The 11,255-nt window shown below is 45.6% G+C and overlaps 21 non-coding genes across 21 annotated transcripts; all 21 read left to right on the top strand.

Annotated features, from left to right (window-relative positions):
* The first annotated feature begins 97 nt into the window (after positions 1 to 97).
* trnav-aac lies at positions 98 to 169 on the top strand. The gene has a single exon. It is a non-coding gene; the product is annotated as a tRNA-Val (tRNA).
* A 124-nt stretch (positions 170 to 293) lies between these two features.
* Positions 294 to 372, top strand: trnav-cac. Its single transcript has one exon. It is a non-coding gene; the product is annotated as a tRNA-Val (tRNA).
* A 613-nt stretch (positions 373 to 985) lies between these two features.
* On the top strand, positions 986 to 1,059 carry trnav-uac. The gene has a single exon. It is a non-coding gene; the product is annotated as a tRNA-Val (tRNA).
* Positions 1,060 to 1,297: 238 nt separating this feature from the next.
* On the top strand, positions 1,298 to 1,370 carry trnav-aac. Its single transcript has one exon. It is a non-coding gene; the product is annotated as a tRNA-Val (tRNA).
* An 812-nt stretch (positions 1,371 to 2,182) lies between these two features.
* Positions 2,183 to 2,256, top strand: trnav-uac. The gene has a single exon. It is a non-coding gene; the product is annotated as a tRNA-Val (tRNA).
* A 238-nt stretch (positions 2,257 to 2,494) lies between these two features.
* On the top strand, positions 2,495 to 2,567 carry trnav-aac. The gene has a single exon. It is a non-coding gene; the product is annotated as a tRNA-Val (tRNA).
* Positions 2,568 to 2,691: 124 nt separating this feature from the next.
* Positions 2,692 to 2,763, top strand: trnav-cac. The gene has a single exon. It is a non-coding gene; the product is annotated as a tRNA-Val (tRNA).
* A 609-nt stretch (positions 2,764 to 3,372) lies between these two features.
* trnav-uac lies at positions 3,373 to 3,446 on the top strand. The gene has a single exon. It is a non-coding gene; the product is annotated as a tRNA-Val (tRNA).
* A 238-nt stretch (positions 3,447 to 3,684) lies between these two features.
* On the top strand, positions 3,685 to 3,756 carry trnav-aac. Its single transcript has one exon. It is a non-coding gene; the product is annotated as a tRNA-Val (tRNA).
* An 806-nt stretch (positions 3,757 to 4,562) lies between these two features.
* trnav-uac lies at positions 4,563 to 4,636 on the top strand. Its single transcript has one exon. It is a non-coding gene; the product is annotated as a tRNA-Val (tRNA).
* Positions 4,637 to 4,877: 241 nt separating this feature from the next.
* Positions 4,878 to 4,949, top strand: trnav-aac. Its single transcript has one exon. It is a non-coding gene; the product is annotated as a tRNA-Val (tRNA).
* A 1,122-nt stretch (positions 4,950 to 6,071) lies between these two features.
* trnav-aac lies at positions 6,072 to 6,145 on the top strand. The gene has a single exon. It is a non-coding gene; the product is annotated as a tRNA-Val (tRNA).
* Positions 6,146 to 6,953: 808 nt separating this feature from the next.
* Positions 6,954 to 7,027, top strand: trnav-cac. The gene has a single exon. It is a non-coding gene; the product is annotated as a tRNA-Val (tRNA).
* A 239-nt stretch (positions 7,028 to 7,266) lies between these two features.
* Positions 7,267 to 7,339, top strand: trnav-aac. Its single transcript has one exon. It is a non-coding gene; the product is annotated as a tRNA-Val (tRNA).
* An 809-nt stretch (positions 7,340 to 8,148) lies between these two features.
* On the top strand, positions 8,149 to 8,222 carry trnav-uac. The gene has a single exon. It is a non-coding gene; the product is annotated as a tRNA-Val (tRNA).
* Positions 8,223 to 8,460: 238 nt separating this feature from the next.
* trnav-aac lies at positions 8,461 to 8,535 on the top strand. The gene has a single exon. It is a non-coding gene; the product is annotated as a tRNA-Val (tRNA).
* An 807-nt stretch (positions 8,536 to 9,342) lies between these two features.
* On the top strand, positions 9,343 to 9,416 carry trnav-uac. Its single transcript has one exon. It is a non-coding gene; the product is annotated as a tRNA-Val (tRNA).
* A 238-nt stretch (positions 9,417 to 9,654) lies between these two features.
* trnav-aac lies at positions 9,655 to 9,726 on the top strand. The gene has a single exon. It is a non-coding gene; the product is annotated as a tRNA-Val (tRNA).
* A 122-nt stretch (positions 9,727 to 9,848) lies between these two features.
* On the top strand, positions 9,849 to 9,921 carry trnav-cac. Its single transcript has one exon. It is a non-coding gene; the product is annotated as a tRNA-Val (tRNA).
* A 612-nt stretch (positions 9,922 to 10,533) lies between these two features.
* On the top strand, positions 10,534 to 10,606 carry trnav-uac. Its single transcript has one exon. It is a non-coding gene; the product is annotated as a tRNA-Val (tRNA).
* A 236-nt stretch (positions 10,607 to 10,842) lies between these two features.
* trnav-aac lies at positions 10,843 to 10,915 on the top strand. Its single transcript has one exon. It is a non-coding gene; the product is annotated as a tRNA-Val (tRNA).
* Positions 10,916 to 11,255: the final 340 nt, after the last annotated feature.

Here is an 11,255-nt window from a genome sequence, read left to right as displayed (position 1 = left end):
TCCTGTTGTGTGTGGGATTTACGCAGATTGTCTATTTGCTTTTGGGCACATCACGGTATAAATATTTCCCAAAAGAGCACTACAGAGGAGTTGAGGAGTTTCTGTAGTGTAGTGGTCATCACGTTCGCCTAACACGCGAAAGGTCCTCGGTTCAAACCGAGCAGAAACAGCTGATCCCTTTTGAAGAAAAGTATGAACCCCTTTTAGGAAACAGTGGGCTTTAGAAAGTGTTACCTTTATGCGCTTTTCACCGAGCCTGCACTTAAAGGTTTCGGACTGTTTTCAGCAGACAGGTTTCCGTAGTGTAGTGTAGTGGTTATCACGTTCAGCCTCACACGCGAAAGGTCCCCAGTTCGAAACTGGGCGGGAACAGTGATTCTCTCTTTTTCACAATTGTACAATTGGCTTTCTGTCGAGGAGGAACTCAACGCTACCAAGACTTTGCGGCCACGAGGCATGGATACAGTCACTAAAGCTGTAGTTGATGCAGAAATGAAAGAGCAGTCATTGTTTGACCATGATCTAAACCTAAATCCACACTCGTGCCATTTCAAGCCTGCCTGGCTTTCGCCTGAGGAACACGAAAGATATTTGTCTGAGTGGCCTTCTGTTGAGCAGCAGCTCTACGTCCACGATGGCCTTTCTTTACACATGTGTGAAGGCAATTATTAAGCCACACTAGGCAGCAGTAACTTCCACGCCGACAGTCTCTATACTTTTAACCAGGTAGTTTCGATGAACAGATGGCTGGTGCACTCAAAGAATCAATATTTCGTATAACGCGTTTTAAAAGAAAAAATTAAATGAGACGGAAAAACAGCACAAAGGAAACGGCCACAGAGGATTCCCTCAGACAACTGGAAAAATGCTTGGTTTGCCGCTAAAAATAGAAGGTATTTGCAGACTGAGCAGCACAACGCAATCTGTAATTTGATTCGTGTTCCAAGAAGCGTCGTTGAAAAGGTCAGACACAACCTGGGTTGCCGGCTCCGTAGTGTAGAGGTTATCACGTTCGCCTTACATCGCGAAAGGTCCCCAGTTCGAAACTGGGCGGAGACAGAGGAAGGCTTTTGTTCTTTCTGTGCTGAATTGGCTGTCTGGTAAGCAGGTGGTCCACGCTGCAAAGGCCTTGATTCCGAGGTAAGTTAAGGTAGATTTTTCAGGAAATTCTGCGCAGACTGCCATGCCGAATTAACTCTGTCCTGTTGTGTGTGGGATTTACGCAGATTGTCTATTTGCTTTTGGGCACATCACGGTATAAATATTTCCCAAAAGAGCACTACAGAGGAGTTGAGGAGTTTCTGTAGTGTAGTGGTCATCACGTTCAGCCTAACACGCGAAAGGTCCTCGGTTCAAACCGAGCAGAAACAGCTGATCCCTTTTGAAGAAAAGTATGAACCCCTTTTAGGAAACAGTGGGCTTTAGAAAGTGTTACCTTTATGCGCTTTTCACCGAGCCTGCACTTAAAGGTTTCGGACTGTTTTCAGCAGACAGGTTTCCGTAGTGTAGTGGTTATCACGTCACCTCACACGCGAAAGGTCCCCAGTTCAAACTGGGCGGGAACAGTGGTTCTCTTTTTCACAATTGTACAATTGGCTTTCTGTCGAGGAGGAACTCAACGCTACCAAGACTTTGCGCGCCACGAGGCATGGATACAGTCACTAAAGCTGTAGTTGATGCAGAAATGAAAGAGCAGTCATTGTTTGACCATGATCTAAACCTAAACCACACTCGTGCCATTTCAAGCCTGCCTGGCTTTCGTCTGAGGAACACGAAAGATATTTGTCTGAGTGGCCTTCTGTTGAGCAGCAGCTCTACGCCACGATGGCCTTTCTTTACACATGTGTGAAGGCAATTATTAAGCCACACTAGGCAGCAGTAACTTCCACGCCGACAGTCTCTATACTTTTAACCAGGTAGTTTCGATGAACAGATGGCTGGTGCACTCAAAGAATCAATATTTCGTATAACGCTTTTAAAAGAAAAAAAATTAAATGAGACGGAAAAACAGCACAAAGGAAAAACGGCCACAGAGGATTCCCTCAGACAACTGGAAAAATGCTTGGTTTGCCGCTAAAAATAGAAGGTATTTGCAGACTGAGCAGCACAACGCAATCTGTAATTTGATTCGTGTTCCAAGAAGCGTCGCGCTTGAAAAGGTCAGACACAACCTGGGTTGCCGGTTTCCGTAGTGTAGAGGTTATCACGTTTGCCTTACATCGCGAAAGGTCCCCAGTTCGAAACTGGGCGGAGACAGAGGAAGGCTTTTGTTCTTTCCGTGCTGAATTGGCTGTCTGGTAAGCAGGTGGTCCACGCTGCAAAGGCCTTGATTCCGAGGTAAGTTAAGGTAGATTTTTCAGGAAATTCTGCGCAGACTGCCATGCCGAATTAACTCTGTCCTGTTGTGTGTGGGATTTACGCAGATTGTCTATTTGCTTTTGGGCACATCACGGTATAAATATTTCCCAAAAGAGCACTACAGAGGAGTTGAGGAGTTTCTGTAGTGTAGTGGTCATCACGTTCGCCTAACACGCGAAAGGTCCTCGGTTCGAAACCGAGCAGAAACAGCTGATCCCTTTTGAAGAAAAGTATGAACCCCTTTTAGGAAACAGTGGGCTTTAGAAAGTGTTACCTTTATGCGCTTTTCACCGAGCCTGCACTTAAAGGTTTCGGACTGTTTTCAGGAGACAGGTTTCCGTAGTGTAGTGGTTATCACGTTCGCCTCACACGCCAAAGGTCCCCAGTTCAAACTGGGCGGGAACAGTGGTTCTCTTTTTCACAATTGTACAATTGGCTTTCTGTCGAGGAGGAACTCAACGCTACCAAGACTTTGCGGCCACGAGGCATGGATACAGTCACTAAAGCTGTAGTTGATGCAGAAATGAAAGAGCAGTCATTGTTTGACCATGATCTAAACCTAAATCACACTCGTGCCATTTCAAGCCTGCCTGGCTTTCGTCTGAGGAACACGAAAGATATTTGTCTGAGTGGCCTTCTGTTGAGCAGCAGCTCTACGTCACGATGGCCTTTCTTTACACATGTGTGAAGGCAATTATTAAGCCACACTAGGCAGCAGTAACTTCCACGCCGACAGTCTCTATACTTTTAACCAGGTAGTTTCGATGAACAGATGGCTGGTGCACTCAAAGAATCAATATTTCGTATAACGTTTTTAAAAGAAAAAATTAAATGAGACGGAAAAACAGCACAAAGGAAACGGCCACAGAGGATTCCCTCAGACAACTGGAAAAATGCTTGGTTTGCCGCTAAAAATAGAAGGTATTTGCAGACTGAGCAGCACAACGCAATCTGTAATTTGATTCGTGTTCCAAGAAGCGTCGCTGAAAAGGTCAGACACAACCTGGGTTGCCGGTTTCCGTAGTGTAGAGGTTATCACGTTCGCCTTACATCGCGAAAGGTCCCCAGTTCGAAACTGGGCGGAGACAGAGGAAGGCTTTTGTTCTTTCTGTGCTGAATTGGCTGTCTGGTAAGCAGGTGGTCCACGCTGCAAAGGCCTTGATTCCGAGGTAAGTTAAGGTAGATTTTTCAGGAAATTCTGCGCAGACTGCCATGCCGAATTAACTCTGTCCTGTTGTGTGTGGGATTTACGCAGATTGTCTATTTGCTTTTGGGCACATCACGGTATAAATATTTCCCAAAAGAGCACTACAGAGGAGTTGAGGAGTTTCTGTAGTGTAGTGGTCATCACGTTCACCTAACACGCGAAAGGTCCTCGGTTCAAACCGAGCAGAAACAGCTGATCCCTTTTGAAGAAAAGTATGAACCCTTTTAGGAAACAGTGGGCTTTAGAAAGTGTTACCTTTATGCGCTTTTCACCGAGCCTGCACTTAAAGGTTTCGGACTGTTTTCAGCAGACAGGTTTCCGTAGTGTAGTGGTTATCACGTTCAGCCTCACATCGCGAAAGGTCCCCAGTTCAAACTGGGCGGGAACAGTGGTTCTCTTTTTCACAATTGTACAATTGGCTTTCTGTCGAGGAGGAACTCAACGCTACCAAGACTTTGCGGCCACGAGGCATGGATACAGTCACTAAAGCTGTAGTTGATGCAGAAATGAAAGAGCAGTCATTGTTTGACCATGATCTAAACCTAAATCACACTCGTGCCATTTCAAGCCTGCCTGGCTTTCGTCTGAGGAACACGAAAGATATTTGTCTGAGTGGCCTTCTGTTGAGCAGCAGCTCTACGCCACGATGGCCTTTCTTTACACATGTGTGAAGGCAATTATTAAGCCACACTAGGCAGCAGTAACTTCCACGCCGACAGTCTCTATACTTTTAACCAGGTAGTTTCGATGAACAGATGGCTGGTGCACTCAAAGAATCAATATTTCGTATAACGTTTTTAAAAGAAAAAATTAAATGAGACGGAAAAACAGCACAAAGGAAACGGCCACAGAGGATTCCCTCAGACAACTGGAAAAATGCTTGGTTTGCCGCTAAAAATAGAAGGTATTTGCAGACTGAGCAGCACAACGCAATCTGTAATTTGATTCGTGTTCCAAGAAGCGTCGTTGAAAAGGTCAGACACAACCTGGGTTGCCGGTTTCCGTAGTGTAGAGGTTATCACGTTTGCCTTACATCGCGAAAGGTCCCCAGTTCGAAACTGGGCGGAGACAGAGGAAGGCTTTTGTTCTTTCCGTGCTGAATTGGCTGTCTGGTAAGCAGGTGGTCCACGCTGCAAAGGCCTTGATTCCGAGGTAAGTTAAGGTAGATTTTTCAGGAAATTCTGCGCGCAGACTGCCATGCCGAATTAACTCTGTCCTGTTGTGTGTGGGATTTACGCAGATTGTCTATTTGCTTTTGGGCACATCACGGTATAAATATTTCCCAAAAAGAGCACTACAGAGGAGTTGAGGAGTTTCTGTAGTGTAGTGGTCATCACGTTCGCCTAACACGCGAAAGGTCCTCGGTTCAAACCGAGCAGAAACAGCTGATCCCTTTTGAAGAAAAGTATGAACCCCTTTTAGGAAACAGTGGGCTTTAGAAAGTGTTACCTTTATGCGCTTTTCACCGAGCCTGCACTTAAAGGTTTCGGACTGTTTTCAGCAGACAGGTTTCCGTAGTGTAGTGGTTATCACGTTCACCTCACACGCGAAAGGTCCCCAGTTCAAACTGGGCGGAACAGTGGTTCTCTTTTTTCACAATTGTACAATTGGCTTTCTGTCGAGGAGGAACTCAACGCTACCAAGACTTTGCGCCACGAGGCATGGATACAGTCACTAAAGCTGTAGTTGATGCAGAAATGAAAGAGCAGTCATTGTTTGACCATGATCTAAACCTAAATCACACTCGTGCCATTTCAAGCCTGCCTGGCTTTCGTCTGAGGAACACGAAAGATATTTGTCTGAGTGGCCTTCTGTTGAGCAGCAGCTCTACGTCCACGATGGCCTTTCTTTACACATGTGTGAAGGCAATTATTAAGCCACACTAGGCAGCAGTAACTTCCACGCCGACAGTCTCTATACTTTTAACCAGGTAGTTTCGATGAACAGATGGCTGGTGCACTCAAAGAATCAATATTTCGTATAACGTTTTTAAAAGAAAAAATTAAATGAGACGGAAAAACAGCACAAAGGAAACGGCCACAGAGGATTCCCTCAGACAACTGGAAAAATGCTTGGTTTGCCGCTAAAAATAGAAGGTATTTGCAGACTGAGCAGCACAACGCAATCTGTAATTTGATTCGTGTTCCAAGAAGCGTCGCGTTGAAAAGGTCAGACACAACCTGGGTTGCCGGTTTCCGTAGTGTAGAGGTTATCACGTTTGCGCCTTACATCGCGAAAGGTCCCCAGTTCGAAACTGGGCGGAGACAGAGGAAGGCTTTTGTTCTTTCTGTGCTGAATTGGCTGTCTGGTAAGCAGGTGGTCCACGCTGCAAAGGCCTTGATTCCGAGGTAAGTTAAGGTAGATTTTTCAGGAAATTCTGCGCAGACTGCCATGCCGAATTAACTCTGTCCTGTTGTGTGTGGGATTTACGCAGATTGTCTATTTGCTTTTGGGCACATCACGGTATAAATATTTCCCAAAAAGAGCACTACAGAGGAGTTGAGGAGTTTCTGTAGTGTAGTGGTCATCACGTTAAGCCTAACACGCGAAAGGTCCTCGGTTCAAAACCGAGCAGAAACAGCTGATCCCTTTTGAAGAAAAGTATGAACCCCTTTTAGGAAACAGTGGGCTTTAGAAAGTGTTACCTTTATGCGCTTTTCACCGAGCCTGCACTTAAAGGTTTCGGACTGTTTTCAGCAGACAGGTTTCCGTGAGTGTAGTGGTTATCACGTTCACCTCACACGCGAAAGGTCCCCCAGTTCAAACTGGGCGGGAACAGTGGTTCTCTTTTTCACAATTGTACAATTGGCTTTCTGTCGAGGAGGAACTCAACGCTACCAAGACTTTGCGGCCACGAGGCATGGATACAGTCACTAAAGCTGTAGTTGATGCAGAAATGAAAGAGCAGTCATTGTTTGACCATGATCTAAACCTAAATCACACTCGTGCCATTTCAAGCCTGCCTGGCTTTCGCCTGAGGAACACGAAGATATTTGTCTGAGTGGCCTTCTGTTGAGCAGCAGCTCTACGCCACGATGGCCTTTCTTTACACATGTGTGAAGGCAATTATTAAGCCACACTAGGCAGCAGTAACTTCCACGCCGACAGTCTCTATACTTTTAACCAGGTAGTTTCGATGAACAGATGGCTGGTGCACTCAAAGAATCAATATTTCGTATAACGTTTTTAAAAGAAAAAATTAAATGAGACGGAAAAACAGCACAAAGGAAACGGCCACAGAGGATTCCCTCAGACAACTGGAAAAATGCTTGGTTTGCCGCTAAAAATAGAAGGTATTTGCAGACTGAGCAGCACAACGCAATCTGTAATTTGATTCGTGTTCCAAGAAGCGTCGTTGAAAAAAAGTCAGACACAACCTGGGTTGCCGGTTTCCGTAGTGTAGAGGTTATCACGTTTGCCTTACATCGCGAAAGGTCCCCAGTTCGAAACTGGGCGGAGACAGAGGAAGGCTTTTGTTCTTTCCGTGCTGAATTGGCTGTCTGGTAAGCAGGTGGTCCACGCTGCAAAGGCCTTGATTCCGAGGTAAGTTAAGGTAGATTTTTCAGGAAATTCTGCGCAGACTGCCATGCCGAATTAACTCTGTCCTGTTGTGTGTGGGATTTACGCAGATTGTCTATTTGCTTTTGGGCACATCACGGTATAAATATTTCCCAAAAAGAGCACTACAGAGGAGTTGAGGAGTTTCTGTAGTGTAGTGGTCATCACGCTCGCCTAACACGCGAAAGGTCCTCGGTTCAAAACCGAGCAGAAACAGCTGATCCCTTTTGAAGAAAAGTATGAACCCCTTTTAGGAAACAGTGGGCTTTAGAAAGTGTTACCTTTATGCGCTTTTCACCGAGCCTGCACTTAAAGGTTTCGGACTGTTTTCAGCAGACAGGTTTCCGTAGTGTAGTGGTTATCACGTTCACTCACACGCGCAAAGGTCCCCAGTTCAAACTGGGCGGGAACAGTGGTTCTCTTTTTCACAATTGTACAATTGGCTTTCTGTCGAGGAGGAACTCAACGCTACCAAGACTTTGCGGCCACGAGGCATGGATACAGTCACTAAAGCTGTAGTTGATGCAGAAATGAAAGAGCAGTCATTGTTTGACCATGATCTAAACCTAAATCACACTCGTGCCATTTCAAGCCTGCCTGGCTTTCGTCTGAGGAACACGAAAGATATTTGTCTGAGTGGCCTTCTGTTGAGCAGCAGCTCTCTACGTCACGATGGCCTTTCTTTACACATGTGTGAAGGCAATTATTAAGCCACACTAGGCAGCAGTAACTTCCACGCCGACAGTCTCTATACTTTTAACCAGGTAGTTTCGATGAACAGATGGCTGGTGCACTCAAAGAATCAATATTTCGTATAACGCGTTTTTAAAAGAAAAAATTAAATGAGACGGAAAAACAGCACAAAGGAAACGGCCACAGAGGATTCCCTCAGACAACTGGAAAAATGCTTGGTTTGCCGCTAAAAATAGAAGGTATTTGCAGACTGAGCAGCACAACGCAATCTGTAATTTGATTCGTGTTCCAAGAAGCGTCGTTGAAAAGGTCAGACACAACCTGGGTTGCCGGTTTCCGTAGTGTAGAGGTTATCACGTTTGCCTTACATCGCGAAAGGTCCCCAGTTCGAAACTGGGCGGAGACAGAGGAAGGCTTTTGTTCTTTCCGTGCTGAATTGGCTGTCTGGTAAGCAGGTGGTCCACGCTGCAAAGGCTTGATTCCGAGGTAAGTTAAGGTAGATTTTTCAGGAAATTCTGCGCAGACTGCCATGCCGAATTAACTCTGTCCTGTTGTGTGTGGGATTTACGCAGATTGTCTATTTGCTTTTGGGCACATCACGGTATAAATATTTCCCAAAAAGAGCACTACAGAGGAGTTGAGGAGTTTCTGTAGTGTAGTGGTCATCACGTTCGCCTAACACACGCGAAAAGGTCCTCGGTTCAAACCGAGCAGAAACAGCTGATCCCTTTTGAAGAAAAGTATGAACCCCTTTTAGGAAACAGTGGGCTTTAGAAAGTGTTACCTTTATGCGCTTTTCACCGAGCCTGCACTTAAAGGTTTCGGACTGTTTTCAGCAGACAGGTTTCCGTAGTGTAGTGGTTATCACGTTCAGCCTCACACGCGAAAGGTCCCCAGTTCGAAACTGGGCGGAACAGTGGTTCTCTTTTTCACAATTGTACAATTGGCTTTCTGTCGAGGAGGAACTCAACGCTACCAAGACTTTGCGGCCACGAGGCATGGATACAGTCACTAAAGCTGTAGTTGATGCAGAAATGAAAGAGCAGTCATTGTTTGACCATGATCTAAACCTAAATCCACACTCGTGCCATTTCAAGCCTGCCTGGCTTTCGTCTGAGGAACACGAAAGATATTTGTCTGAGTGGCCTTCTGTTGAGCAGCAGCTCTACGTCACGATGGCCTTTCTTTACACATGTGTGAAGGCAATTATTAAGCCACACTAGGCAGCAGTAACTTCCACGCCGACAGTCTCTATACTTTTAACCAGGTAGTTTCGATGAACAGATGGCTGGTGCACTCAAAGAATCAATATTTCGTATAACGCTTTTTAAAAGAAAAAATTAAATGAGACGGAAAAACAGCACAAAGGAAACGGCCACAGAGGATTCCCTCAGACAACTGGAAAAATGCTTGGTTTGCCGCTAAAAATAGAAGGTATTTGCAGACTGAGCAGCACAACGCAATCTGTAATTTGTTCGTGTTCCAAGAAGCGTCGTTGAAAAGGTCAGACACAACCTGGGTTGCCGGTTTCCGTAGTGTAGAGGTTATCACGTTTGCCTTACATCGCGAAAGGTCCCCAGTTCAAAACTGGGCGGAGACAGAGGAAGGCTTTTGTTCTTTCTGTGCTGAATTGGCTGTCTGGTAAGCAGGTGGTCCACGCTGCAAAGGCCTTGATTCCGAGGTAAGTTAAGGTAGATTTTTCAGGAAATTCTGCGCAGACTGCCATGCCGAATTAACTCTGTCCTGTTGTGTGTGGGATTTACGCAGATTGTCTATTTGCTTTTGGGCACATCACGGTATAAATATTTCCCAAAAGAGCACTACAGAGGAGTTGAGGAGTTTCTGTAGTGTAGTGGTCATCACGTTCGCCTAACACGCGAAAGGTCCTCGGTTCAAACCGAGCAGAAACAGCTGATCCCTTTTGAAGAAAAGTATGAACCCCTTTTAGGAAACAGTGGGCTTTAGAAAGTTACCTTTATGCGCTTTTCACCGAGCCTGCACTTAAAGGTTTCGGACTGTTTTCAGCAGACAGGTTTCCGTAGTGTAGTGGTTATCACGTTCAGCCTCACACGCGAAAGGTCCCCAGTTCAAACTGGGCGGGAACAGTGGTTCTCTTTTTCACAATTGTACAATTGGCTTTCTGTCGAGGAGGAACTCAACGCTACCAAGACTTTGCGGCCACGAGGCATGGATACAGTCACTAAAGCTGTAGTTGATGCAGAAATGAAAGAGCAGTCATTGTTTGACCATGATCTAAACCTAAATCACACTCGTGCCATTTCAAGCCTGCCTGGCTTTCGTCTGAGGAACACGAAAGATATTTGTCTGAGTGGCCTTCTGTTGAGCAGCAGCTCTACGTCCACGATGGCCTTTCTTTACACATGTGTGAAGGCAATTATTAAGCCACACTAGGCAGCAGTAACTTCCACGCCGACAGTCTCTATACTTTTAACCAGGTAGTTTCGATGAACAGATGGCTGGTGCACTCAAAGAATCAATATTTCGTATAACGCTTTTTAAAAGAAAAAATTAAATGAGACGGAAAAACAGCACAAAGGAAACGGCCACAGAGGATTCCCTCAGACAACTGGAAAAATGCTTGGTTTGCCGCTAAAAATAGAAGGTATTTGCAGACTGAGCAGCACAACGCAATCTGTAATTTGATTCGTGTTCCAAGAAGCGTGCGTTGAAAAGGTCAGACACAACCTGGGTTGCCGGTTTCCGTAGTGTAGAGGTTATCACGTTTGCCTTACACGCGAAAGGTCCCCAGTTCGAAACTGGGCGGAGACAGAGGAAGGCTTTTGTTCTTTCTGTGCTGAATTGGCTGTCTGGTAAGCAGGTGGTCCACGCTGCAAAGGCCTTGATTCCGAGGTAAGTTAAGGTAGATTTTTCAGGAAATTCTGCGCAGACTGCCATGCCGAATTAACTCTGTCCTGTTGTGTGTGGGATTTACGCAGATTGTCTATTTGTTTGGGCACATCACGGTATAAATATTTCCCAAAAGAGCACTACAGAGGAGTTGAGGAGTTTCTGTAGTGTAGTGGTCATCACGTTCACCTAACACGCGAAAGGTCCTCGGTTCAAAACCGAGCAGAAACAGCTGATCCCTTTTGAAGAAAAGTATGAACCCCTTTTAGGAAACAGTGGGCTTTAGAAAGTGTTACCTTTATGCGCTTTTCACCGAGCCTGCACTTAAAGGTTTCGGACTGTTTTCAGCAGACAGGTTTCCGTAGTGTAGTGGTTATCACGTTCAGCCTCACGCGAAAGGTCCCCAGTTCGAAACTGGGCGGGAACAGTGGTTCTCTTTTTCACAATTGTACAATTGGCTTTCTGTCGAGGAGGAACTCAACGCTACCAAGACTTTGCGGCCACGAGGCATGGATACAGTCACTAAAGCTGTAGTTGATGCAGAAATGAAAGAGCAGTCATTGTTTGACCA

Source organism: Cyprinus carpio, unplaced genomic scaffold (genome assembly GCF_018340385.1).
Source record: "Cyprinus carpio isolate SPL01 unplaced genomic scaffold, ASM1834038v1 S000006065, whole genome shotgun sequence".
Taxonomy (NCBI): Eukaryota; Metazoa; Chordata; class Actinopteri; order Cypriniformes; family Cyprinidae; genus Cyprinus; species Cyprinus carpio.
The sequence above is the reverse complement of the archived record's forward strand: the minus strand, read 5'-3'. Positions and strand labels throughout refer to the sequence as shown.